Genomic DNA, 13,482 nt, shown 5'->3' on the forward strand with positions numbered 1-13,482 from the left:
GATGGGGATAAGTGAAAGAGTTTAGCAGAAACTTGTCTCTTAGGTTTCCTAGAAACTCCAATGCATATATTTTGTTTACTACCGGGAGTACCCATTAATCGAAAGTAGTGATTGACAAAACTTGAACAAATTTGTTCAATATTACACCCACTGGTGGGTTCTCCAACCGTGTCATTGGTAAAATTTTATTGGGAGGACACTTTCTTTAAAGGAGAAGGAAGCATACTTTCTTCTTAACCCTCTTCTCCTGTCTCCCCTAAAATTACCTCCTCATGGAGAAAAAAATCTATTCTTTCAGAAGTAGAAGGAAAGATTGAACCTTTTCTCTTCATTAAGATTTTTTTTTTTAGAATAGGACTGCAAAAACTCTCAGGTTGAATTGTCAGGGAACAAAAGTTATGCTTAGAGGGCAAATCTCATAGCCCATTCTTTTATCCATAATGATCTTCCAATAGCATTAGTAAAGGCCAGACTTCTGTACACAAGAACTTCAATGCTTATTTAATTAAATACATTTTGTGAATATACTCTTTTAGTTCTCTTGTAGCTAAACACATAAAGACCTAGCACATAGGAGGGCTGCCGATGTTTATTTGCAAACCTGAGAAGAAGAATATGCATTTTTAGCCTTGTTCTAGTCTAATTGGAGGAAGGAGATGAGAAGCGGATGGCCTGGAAAAGTCTTCTTGCCGGATTGAGAAAAATAGTGCTTAGATGAAATGTCTTTGTCAGATTCCAAACACTGTTTCACCGCTTTAATAAGCTTTGATATGTTCACTTTGTGGAACAAATAAAAGTTATCTGGGACTCCTGTATGGGAACCCACATTAAAAGGGGTACTGCAATGGAATCTTTTATTTTATTTATTTTATCAACTGGTGCCAGAAAGTTAAACAGATTTGTAAATTACTTCTATTTTAAAATCTTAATCCTTCCAGTACTTATCAGCTGCTAAATGCTCCACAGGAAGTTCTTTTCTTTTTGAACTTCCTTTCTGTCTGACCACAGTGCTCTCTACTGACACCTCTGACAATTTTAGGAACTGTTCAGAGCAGGAACAAATCCCCATAGCAAACCCATCCTTCTCTGGACAGTCCCTAAAATGCACAGGTGTCAACAGAGAGCACTGTGGTCAGACAGACAGGAAATTCAAAAGGAAAAGAACTTCCTGTGCAGCATTTAGCAGCTGATAAGTACTTGAAGGATTAAGATGTTTAAATAGAATGGACCAAGCGTTTTTCCATTTTTGCACTTTCGTTTTTTCCTCCTTACCTTTTAAAAATCATAACCCTTTCAATTTTGCATCTAACAATCCATATGATGGCTTTTTGTTTGCACCACCAATTCTACTTTGTAATGACATTGTGCGACAAAATTTAAGAAAAAACGTAATTTTGTAACTTTTGGTGGCTTTCGATTCTACGCAGTACATTTTTCGGTAAACATGACACCTTATCTTTTCTGTAGGTCCATATGATTAAAATGACACCCTACTTATATAGGTTTGATTTTGTCTTACTTCTGGAAAAAGTAAAAACTACATGCATGAAAATTAATAAGTTTAAAAATGTCCTCTTCAGACCCTTATAACTTTTTTTTATTTTTCTGTTTATGGGGCAGTATGAGGGCTCCTTTTTTGCACCATGATCTGAAGTTTTTATAGGTACCATTTTTGTTTTGATCTGATTTTTTCATCGCTTTTTATAAAAATTTGTATGGTATAAAAAGTGACCAAAAATACGCTATTTTGGACTCTGGAATTTTTTTGCGTATACGCCACTGACCATGTGGTTTAATTAATAATATATTTTTATAGTTCGGACATTTATGCATGCGGCAATACTACATATCACCAAATATTATTTATTTAATTACCGTATATACTCGAGTATAAGCCGATCCGAATATAAGCTGAGGCCTCTAATTTCACCCCAAAATCCCAGGAAAAGTTATTGACTCGAGTATAAGCCTAGGATGGGAAATACATCATCCCCCCCCCCTGTCATCATCCAGACCCTCATCATCATCACTGCCTGTCATCATCCCCCCTTCATCATCCCCTTGTCATCATCCCCACCCCCCTTCATCATCCCCTTGTCATTATCCCCACTCCCCTTCATCATCCCCTTGTCATCATCCCCACCCCCTTCATCATCCCCTTGTCATCATCCCCACCCTCCTTCATCATCCCCTTGTCATCATCCCACACCCCCCCCTTCATCATCCCCTTGTCATCATCCCCTTGTCATCATCCCACACCCCCGCCTTCATCATCCCCTTGTCATCATCCTCTTGTCATCATCCTCTTGTGAACTATCCGCCCTCAGTGGTCTTCAACCTGCGGACCTCCAGAGGTTTCAAAGTTACAACTCCCAGCAAGCCCGGGCAGCCATCGGCTGTCCGGGCTTGCTGGGAGTTGTAGTTTTGAAACCTCTGGAGGACCGCAGGTTGAAGACCACTGCGGCCTTCGACATCATCCAGCCCCCTCTTACCCCCTTTAGTTCTGTACAGTACTCACCTCCGCTCGGCACTGGTCCGGTGCTACAGGACTGTCCGGTGAGGAGGTCGTCCGGTGGGATAGTGGTTCCGGGCTGCTATCTTCACCGGGGGGCCTCTTCTCTGCGCTTCGGGCCCAGAATAGAGGCGTTGCCTTGACGATGACGCAGAAGGACGTTGGTAATGAACGTACCTCTGCGTCGTCGTCAAGGCAACGTGACTATTCTGGGGCCGGGCCCGAAGCGCTTAGAAGAGGCCTCCCCGGTGAAGATAGCAGCCCGGAACCACTATCCCACCGGACGACCTCCTCACCGGACAGTCCTGCAGCACCGGACCAGCGCCGAGCGGAGGCGAGTACTGTACAGAACTAAAGGGGGTGAGAGGGGGCTGGATGATGTCGAAGGCCGCAGTGGTCTTAAACCTGCGGACCTCCAGAGGTTTCAAAACTACAACTCCCAGCAAGCCCGGACAGCTGATGGCTGCCCGGGCTTGCTGGGAGTTGTAGTTTTGAAACCTCTGGAGGTCCGCAGGTTGAAGACCACTGCAGGTGGAGAGTTCACTCGAGTATAAGCCGAGGGGGGTGTTTTCAGCACGAAAAATCGTGCTGAAAAACTCGGCTTATACTCGAGTATATATTTACACTATTTTCTTTTTTAAATGGGAAAAGGGGGGGTGATTCAGACTTTCATTAGGGAAGGGGTTAAATCACATTTATTAACTCTTCTTTTGCAATGTTATAGCCCCCATAGGGGCTATAACATGCATCACCCTGATTGCCAGCACTGTTCAATACTATGTCATAGCATAGCATTGATCAGTGTTATCTGTGCTTGATTGCTCAAACCTGGATCTCAGGCTTGGAGCAATCAAACACAGATCAGACAGCGTGGAGCCAGGTAGGGAGCCTCTGCTGTTCTCTCAGCTGTTCGGGGTGCCGCGATTTCACTGGGACGGTCCCGAACAACTCCGCTGAGCTAACCGGCAGGATATGCTCTCATTTTAGATGCCCCAATCAACTTTGATCGCGGTGTCTAAAGGGTTAATACCGGACATCAGCCCGATCAGTGATGTCCGGTATTAGCTGTGAGTCCCAGTTGCTTATAGCAATCGGGACCCCACAGATACGAAGCTTCACAGATCGGGAGTCGGCCACGGACGTACATATACGTCTGTGGTCATTAACCTGTTAATGTCCATGTGCTGTTAACGGGGTATGATGCGGGCCCCTGACTCAAGCCTGCGTCATACCGGCCACACCGGCGATCACCGTGGCTGCCATTAACCCTATAGATCACCGCTGTCAAAGCGGACAGTGGTATCTAAAGGTGCCTGTATCCCATCCCTGGTGGTCCAGTGGGGTGGATCGCCCACTGTGGAGGTAGCCTGAGGGCTTACCTCTCCTTCCACGGCGGCTCCTGTGCTCTGAATGATAAAGTCTAGCAGGACCAGGCTTTATCAATCGAGCTCAGAGCACACAAATCAATGTGGTTTTATGAAACAACATTGATCTGTATGAGGAATCAAATGATTCCTCCTAAAAGTCCCCTAAGGGGACTAAAATGTAAAAAAAAAAGTAAAAAAAAAAGCTTAAAAACATACACATTAACCCCTTCCTTATTAAAAGTTTAAATCACCCCCTTTTCCCAAATTCCACATAAAAAATATAAACATAATAAAAATAAACATATGTGGTATCGCCGTGTGCGTAAATGTCGAAACTATAAAAATATATCATACATTAAACCGCACGGTCAATGGCGTACGCGCAAAAAAATTCCAAAGTCCAAAATAATGTATTTTTGGTCACTTTTTTTACCATGAAAAAAGGAATAGAAAGCGATCAAAAAGTCTGATCAAAACAAAAATGGTGCTGATTAAAACTTCATATCACTGTGCAAAAAATTAGCCCTTGTACCACCCCGTACGCAGAAAAAAAAAATTATAGGGGTCAGAAGATGACAATTTTAAATGTATACATTTTTGTGCATGCAGTCATCATTTTTTCCAAAAGTACGACAAAAGAAAACCTATATAAGTAGGGTATCATTTTAACCATATGCACCTACAGAATAAAGAGAAGGTGTCCTTTTTACCGAAAAATTCATGGTGTAGAAACAGAAGCCCCCAAAATTTACAAAATGGTGTTTTTTCTTCAATTTTGTCGCACAATGATTTTTTTTTCCAATTCACCGTAGAGTTTTGGGTAAAATGACTGTCATTACAAAGTAGAATTGGTGGCGCAAAAAAATAAGCCATCATATGGACTTTTAGGTGCAAAATCGAAAGGGTTATGATTTTTAAAAGGTAAGGAGGAAAAAACAAAAGTGCAAAAACAGAAAAAAGCTTGGTCCTTAAGAGGTTAAGGGGTAAAATATCTGAATAACTTTCTGGCACCAGCTGATTTAAAAAATTTTTTTTTCCAGTGGCGTACCCCTTTAAGGAGTCAGAGGAACTGGATGATAAAGAAGAAATTGTTACAAGTACCCACAGAAAAGTTATGCTTCTTATGTGGTTACACTTGACCAATTATTTAAATAAATTGGGAAATGGGAACATGAAAAAAAAATTGGCATCTAAAAGGTGTTTTCTTCCTTTAGCAATAAGCAAATTGCACAGATGTCTTTATTAGAATCATTAGGAAAAGGCCGTTGAAAAGAATAACAATCACTGTGTCTTGACTTCTTAGACCTATTGCCTGCAAAAAAGAAAAATAGTATACTATCATCAGTCCAAAATGTAAAACAGAGATATATCCGATCTAAGTGTTAGATCTCGGGGGGTCCAAGGACACCATATGAAGGGAACCTTAATTTTCTCCCCATGTAGACAACAGCTGGTATAAATATAGCTTTCTAGACAGGGTTTGAGAGGAACATTAGACAGAGAGCACAGCCATTGAATACATAAGAAATAATTCTCACTCACTTTGTACTGAGACAGTTTGACTGCCTAGCCTAGTATGAGCCACTTCACACACGGTGGTTGTCCTGAATAGAGCCAGTCATAACATTCTGCTCATGCGCCCACTCGCTGTGTACAGAGCCAGGTAATATCATGCTTACCAAGCTGTGTAATGCTGCTCTGATAATGTCAGTGCCTTTGACTTCTGCACCAATAAAGTAAAAAGCCTCTATATCAGGCACTGCTTCGCTCCAATAAGAAAGGTGAATCCATAGATGTAGTCCAATGCCTATGGCATATGTTTATTGAAGAGTATAATGATAAAACAATAAAGCGTTTCTGGAGTTTAGTCCCCCTTCTTCAAATTGACATAAGGACTGCATGTCCCTTATAGGCACAGTAAAATGGATGCAGGCCCGTTGCTACAGGACAGGCAAACCAAGCAATTGCTTGGGGCCCCGAGCTGACCCGGGGCCCCGAGCAGAACCGGTGCTTGTCCTGCCGGGCCGTCCTCCTGCCCCCATCCCGGTTTGGCAGCTCGCCCTGTCGGCCGGCCGGGCCAGCAGCGCGAGAGCCTGGAGCGGGATGGGAGGCAGAGACTAAAGCCCCTCCTGTCCTGTAGAATGATGGAGCGGGAGCTGTCAGCTGTCCAGCTCCATCATTCCCTCACCTTTCTCTGATGCTGCTCCGTTCACGCAGTGTGAGCCGCGGGGACACCATCCATGGCAGGCCAGCGCGATGACGTCACACCATCGCACCGGCGCCCGGAGATCACGTCCCCGCGGCTCACACATCAAGAACAGAGCAGCATGTGAGAAAGGTGAGAGCTGCTCGGGCGCTATGGTGCAGGGGAATTATTAACGGGGGGGGGGGGGGGGGCGCACAGGACAGGGGTTATTATAAGTGAGGGGCACATGACAGGGGGCCATTATATGTGAGGGGCACATGACAGGGCGCCCCATCATGTGCCCATAGAATGCCCCCCTGTCATGTGCCCCTAACATATAATGCCCCCCCCCTGTCATGTGCCCCTCACTTATAATAACCAATGTCCTGTGCCCCTCACATATAACGCCCCATGTCATGTGCCCCTCACGTATAATGCCCCCTGAGGGGGCAGGACAGGGGGCATTATATGTGAGGAGAACATGACATGGGGCATTATATGTGAGGGACACAGGACAGGGGTTATTATAAGTGAGGGGCACATGACAGGGGGGAATTATATGTGAGGGGCACATGACAGGGTGGCATTATATGGGCACATGATGGGGGGGGGCATGTCATGTGCCCCTCACATATAATGTCCCATGTGGGGAAGGGGAGGCCTCCATGTCAATTTTGCTTGGGGCCCCCAAACGGCCCTGAATGGATGCCATGTAGTTGATAGGTGGGATTACACAGGTAAAATATAGAACAACAATGCAAAGTAATACAAAATTAACAAAAATGCACATTTATACATACAAAAGGTCCAGCAAAAGGAGCTACATAAAATAAATCATAAGATACAATATGAAATTAAACAGCTTGACCTGGGAGTAAAAATGGAAATGAGGCTGAAAGAGATTCATAGTATGTTTGTAAACAAAGAGATGGAGTAAATACAGCCCCTTCAGACAGGTGACACTGGTCACGTGATGCGTACTGACCAATGAAAACTGTAATGTGTGGTTAACTATACAATCCAGGAGATGTAATACTACAGACTGTAAAATGGTACTAACGTGCAAGTTTTCCGGTCAAATTTTTTCTCAGTATACCGGTACAGCCATGGGCTCAAATGTGCGTCGAGGTTTGCTAATTTATTTATCAGATTATTTGAGGAGCGCCATGTATATCCACACACCTTATTTAGATACTGTAAATATGTTTAACATTTTATGAATTACTTTTTTTATCTGTAGATGTGGTCTTTCTGATCTTAATGAGTTTTTATTCTTTTTAAACACTAACAAATGGGGATTGCACTTTACTCAGACTGTTTTTAAAGAGTACCTGTCATCATCTAAACTTTCCCGGATCCCCCTTCCCATCTGTCCTTTTCTCTAACTATGCATATCCCTGTGTTTATTGAGGTTTAAAATGCTGTGGAAATACCTTTTTTTTTATCCCTCTTCATTAGCTCAGGAGCACTGTCTTTCTGAGGGGTGGAAGGAGGCGGGTCCCGGCAGGCATGATGTCATATGAAGCCTGGCTGGGACTCTGCTTCTGCCAGTCTTCCTGTATGCTGCTTTCCCTCTGCAGCAGTGTTTCCCAACCAGGGCACCTCCAGCTGTTGCAAAACTACAACTCCCAGCATGCCCAGACAGCCAACAGCTGTCCGGGCATGCTGGGAGTTGTAGTTTTGCAACGGCTGGAGGCACCCTGGTTGGGAAACACTGCTCTGCAGTGTGCATACAGACTAAGTACAGGGGAGGGATGGCAGCCTATCTCTCTGCACTGAGCAGGGAGTGCAGTGAGATAATACAATGTATAAGATAATGTGTGGTGAGGGGCAGGGGGGAGGGGGAGGTGACTGGCCTCTGTTATATGAGAGGCATGTGCAGGCTTGAAGCTCACAGGCTGGGAGTGAGTCCTGAGCTGAGAGTAGTGAACTTCCGGTGGAAGGACCAGAGCCCTTTCAGCATTAGTCCTAAAAGCTGTACACTTACTATGAAAAGCATAGGAAGCTACCTGCAGACCAGGCATAGAAGAGTGACCCCTAGTGGCCAAAAGTATAAAATGAAAAAACTGGTATAAATATTAATATATTTTAATGAAGATATATTACAATATGTCTTCATTAATGATTATGAACAACATATTAAAAGTTTTTGTTGATGACAGGTACTCTTTAATGATTATGCAGAGTTTTTAGATGTTGTGTCTCACAATGGTACTGAATAACTCCATACTAGTGATGACGCGAACTTCCGCAAATGTTCGCGAATCGGGCGAACCACCATTGACTTCAATGGGCAGGCGAATTTTAAAACCCACAGGGACTCTTTCTGGCCACAATAGTGATTTAAAAGTTGTTTCAAGGGGACTAATACCTGGACTGTGTCGTGCTGGAGGGGGATCCATGGCAAAACTCCCATGGAAAATTACATAGTTGATGCAGAGTCTGGTTTTAATCCATAAAGGGCATAAATCACCTATTATTCCTAAATTCTTTGGAATAACGTGCTTTAACCCAATTTAGGTAGCACATAACCCCCCCTTTAGGCATCACATAGTTAGATCCCTCCTTTAGGCAGCACATAGATTTCCCCATATTAGGCAGCACATAGTTAGATCCCCCCTTTAGGCAGCACATAGATTCCCCCATGTTAGGCAGCACATAGTTAGGGCCCCCCTTTAGGCAGCACATAGATTCCCCCATATTAGGCAGCACATAGTTAGAGCCTCCCTTTAGGCAGCACATAGAGCCCCCTTTAGGCAGCACATATTTAGATCCCCCCTTTAGGCAGCACATAGATTCCCCCATATTAGGCAGCACATAGTTAGAGCCCCCCTTTAGGCAGCACTGGTTTTATTTCACAGCCCAAAAAAGGTATTTTTTATTTTTTATTTGAACAACTGTCACACCAAATGTGATTTGCACTAGTGTGACAATGAGCAAAAAAGGTTGCCCACGGAGTTCCCCTTTTAACCAGCGGATCCCTCCCAACCAGGGTGCCTCCAGCTGTTGCAAGACACACGGACTGAACTTATAGCCCTTTTAATACTGTAGTTAGTTGCTTGAAGGAACTTAAGTTTTACACTGGAGTACCCCCTTTTAACCAGCGGTCCCCTCCCAATCAGGGTGCCTCCAGCTGTTGCAAGACACACGAACTGAACTTATAGCCCTTTTAATACTGTAGTTAGTTGCTTGAAGGAACTTAAGTTTTATACTGGAGTACCCCTTTTAACCAGCGGTTCCCTCCCAACCAGGCTGCCTCCAGCTGTTGCAAGACACACGGACTGATATTTGAGCCCTAAAAAGGGCTTTTTTGGGTGCTGTCCTTAAAGCAGATGTTAGACTAGTGCTTTAGGAGTAAAGTGGACCCTGAATACACCCCCTAGCAGCAACCTAGCTATCGCTTTCCCTATTACAGCAGGCGCAGCTTCTCTGTCCCTCCACTTTCTAAGCCTGCAGCATGCCGAATGAAGGTAAAATGGCGTAAAATACACTAAATACACTAAAATAATTCCTGATGCCTCTAATGTGCGTTCATATAGCAGATAACATATAAAGATATCTTGCAATAAATGGTTCCCTGTAAGGGTGTGAGTGTAGCAAATCACAAAACTGGTCTTTCAATAGAGATGAATGGCAATTAATATGAATGGCAGTTGTTATGGAACAATGTTGCAATATTGTCCTTCTGGTATAAAAGTATATCAGGATTACAGTATTCACTGAAAGCAGAGATATTAAAAGTTCCAGCAGAGTTAGATGTAATAAAAAGGCAACATTAGAGGCATCAGGAATTATTTTAGTGTATTTTATTTTATTGTCTGATCCCCCCATAGGGCCCTGTGAGGGGATCATCTTAATTTCATTTTTACAATTGATGTGATACTATAATAAATATTACTGTTAATTGAAGCACGTTCTGTTCCATTCATTATAAATAATAATATTATATACACTCTCCTTGAGGTTTTGGGTAAATATTTTTGCTACTGAGATTTGTAAATTACTTCTATTAAAAAATCTTAATCTTTTCAGTACTTATGAGCTTCTGAAGTTAAGGTTGTTCTTTTCTGTCTAAGTGCTCTCTGATGACACGTGTCTCGGGAACCGCCCAGTTTAGAAGAGGTTTGCTTTGGGGATTTGCTTCTAAACTGGGCGGTTCCCGAGACACGTGTCATCAGAGAGCACTTAGACAGAAAAGAACAACCTTAACTTCAGAAGCTCATAAGTGCTGAAAGGATTAAGATTTTTTAATAGAAGTAATTTACAAATCTGTTTAACTTTCTGGAGCCAGTTGATATATATATATATATATATATATATATATATATATATATATATATATATATATAAAAATCCTGGCTAACCCCTTTAAAAGTACTGAAAGGGTAAAGATTTTCTAATAGAAGTAATTTACAAATCAGTTTAACTTTCTGGCACCAGTTGATTTAAAAAAAAAAAAATTTCACTGAAGTACCCCTTTAATAAACTTATTGAAAGCTCTCTGTGATTTAAGGATTTTATGTATATAATTCTTTAAGGTTCTTTTATTAATCTTATTCCCATAATAATTTATTTATTATAATTAATAGAAAATTAACCCTTTTTTTTTTTTTTTTTTTTTTATTACTAAAGTTGTACAGCGACTTTTATTACGTCTGAAGGGGCTGCATTTACTCCATGGGGGGATTTATCAAGACATATGCAAAGGAAAATGTGCCCAGTTGCCCATAGCAACCAATCAGATCACTTCTTTCATTTTGCAGAGGCCTTGTTAAACATGAAAGAAGAAATCGGATTGGTTGCTATGGGAAACTTTTCCTCTGCACAGGTTTTGATAAATCTCCCCCTATGTCTTTGCAAACATACTATGAATGTCTTTCAGTCTCATTTCCATTTTTACTACGGGGTCAAGCTGTTTTATTTCATATTGTATCTTTATGATTTATTTTATGAGGTTTCTTTTGCAGGACCTTTTGTGTGTATATATGTGCATTTTTGTTACTTTTGTATTACTTTGCATTGATGTTTTATATTTTACCTGTGTAATCCCGACTATCAACTACCGTATTTTTCGCCGTATAAGACGCACTTTTTCTTCCCCAAAACTGGGGGGAAAAAGTCGGTGCGTTTTAAACGGCAAATACACCCCTATTGTGGCGGTCCCTGCGGCCATCAACAGCCGAGACCCACGGCTAATACAGGACATCACCGATCGCGGTGATGCCCTGTATTAACCCTTCAGACACGGCGATCAAAGCTGACCGCCGCGTCTGAAGGGAAAGTGACACTAACCCGGCTGTGCAGCCGGGCTGTTCGGGACCGCCGCGGTCCCGAACAGCCCGACTGAATAGCCGGGTTAGTGCTTACAGGACACCGGGAGGGACCTTACCTGCCTCCTCAGTGTCTTCTCCGTTAAGGCTGGCGCTCTCCTTCCTTGTCATCACGTCGTTGCGTACGTGCATCGTCGTGCGTAATGACGTGATGACGGCGACGGAGAGCAAGGATACCCGGCCGGCAGCAGAGACGTTCCGGAGCGACGGGGACGTGGCGACAGCAATGGAGCGACATCCATGGCAGCGGTGACGGGTCCGGAGCGGCGGGGACACGTGAGTATTACCTCCTATGCAGTGGTCTTCAATCTGCGGACCTCCAGATGTTGCAAAACTACAACTCCCAGCATGCCCGGACAGCCAACGGCTGTCCGGGGATGCTGGGAGTTGTAGTTTTGCAACATCTGGAGGTCCGCAGGTTGAAGACCACTATTGGGTTCAAAATCTTTCATTTTTTAGATTTTGCACCTAAAAATAGGGTGCGTCTTATACTCCAGTGCATCCTATAGGGCGAAAAATACGGTACATGGCAGTCATTTTACAGTGCATATAAGGTCTGCTGGGACATGCAGTCCTTAGGACAATCTGAAGAAGGGGGACTTAACCCCCGAAACACATTATTGTTTTATTATTATTATTATACTCTTCAATAAACATATGCCATAGGCATTGGAATACTATCTATGGATTCTACTTCCTTATTGGAGCTAAGGGGTTGTCAGACTATTAATGGGGTTGTCCACTGAAAACTGTCTTATCCCCTATCCACAGGATAGGCAGCTGATCATGGGGGGATCCCTGAGATCGCCGGAACAGGACTCCTACTCTCATTTCTTTCTATGGTAGCACTGGAGAGACTAGAGTACAGAACTCAGGCATCTCCGGCACTCCCATAGAAATAGAGTGCATGCATGTGTAGCGTCTGCCCTGCTGCTTCATTCATTGTCTATTGGACTGCAGGAGATAGCTCTTAGGCCACATTCTTAAAGGGTTAAAGGGCTACCAGCACAGGTGTTGTGGATGTTACTAACTTGTATTGCATATGAGGCATTGCTGCACTGAGGTCATAGCCTGGGGATTTAAGGGTTTCTAAAAAAAGACAAAACCTGTTTGTTTTAGCAATGAAATTAAAGTAAAGTAAATCCTGCAGGATCAGGACCCATCCACTCTTTTTGTAACTTTATTTTTAGAATACGAGTATACAGCAGGAAACAGGTTAAAGTCATATTCACATCACATTTTCAGTATGCGACAAAAAGTTATGCTGACAACTTTTTCCTGGTGAGCCCATTGAGTTAAATGGACCAAACGTGTCCAAACTATTTCTATGCAGGACGCAAAAGTGCGCAGACCACACATTTAAGTCCTGCATAGAAACTCTTTATGTTTGCGAAAAGGACTAGACATAGTTAGAAATAAATAACAATTGGTCCTTTCAAGGCAATAAGCCTGACAGGAATGTCTTTTTGACAGGTATGCTGGGGAAATGTGGGCAAAATGTGGTGTGCCTAACCATTAACCCCTTAAGGACGCAGGACGTAAATGTACGTCCTTGTGCGGTGGTACCTAACGCACCAGGACATACATTTACGTCCTGTGCATAACCGCGGGCATCAGAGCGATGCCTGTGTCATGCACAGCTGATCCCGGCTGCTGATCGCAGCCAGGGACCCGCCGGCAATGGCCGACGCCCGCGATCTTGCGGGCGTCCGCCATTAACCCCTCAGGTGCCGGGATCAATACAGATCCCGGCATCTGCGGCAGTGCGCGATTTCAATGAATGATCGGATCGCCCGCAGCGCTGCTGCGGGGATCCGATCATTCAGAACGCTGCACGGAGCTCCCCTCACCTTCCTCCTTCCAGCTCCCGACGTCTCCTGCTCTGGTCTGAGATCGAGCAGACCAGAGCAGAAGATAGCCGATAACACTGATTTGTTCTATTTCCCATACATAGAACAGATCAGTATTAGCAATCATGGTATTGCTATGAATAGTTCCCTATGGGGACTATTCAAGTGTAAAAAAAATGTAAACAAATGTAAAAGTAAAAAAAAAAGTGAAAAATCCCCTCCCCAATAAAAAAGTAAA

At 43.3% G+C, this 13,482-nt stretch overlaps 1 long non-coding RNA gene across 1 annotated transcript in view; it reads right to left on the bottom strand.

Annotated features, from left to right (window-relative positions):
* LOC130369329 (uncharacterized) overlaps positions 1 to 13,482 on the bottom strand; it is a 54,870-nt gene that overhangs the window by 40,340 nt on the left and 1,048 nt on the right. The gene's annotated exons all lie outside the window — the stretch shown is intronic.

This window comes from Hyla sarda, chromosome 4, assembly GCF_029499605.1.
Source record: "Hyla sarda isolate aHylSar1 chromosome 4, aHylSar1.hap1, whole genome shotgun sequence".
NCBI lineage: Eukaryota > Metazoa > Chordata > Amphibia > Anura > Hylidae > Hyla > Hyla sarda.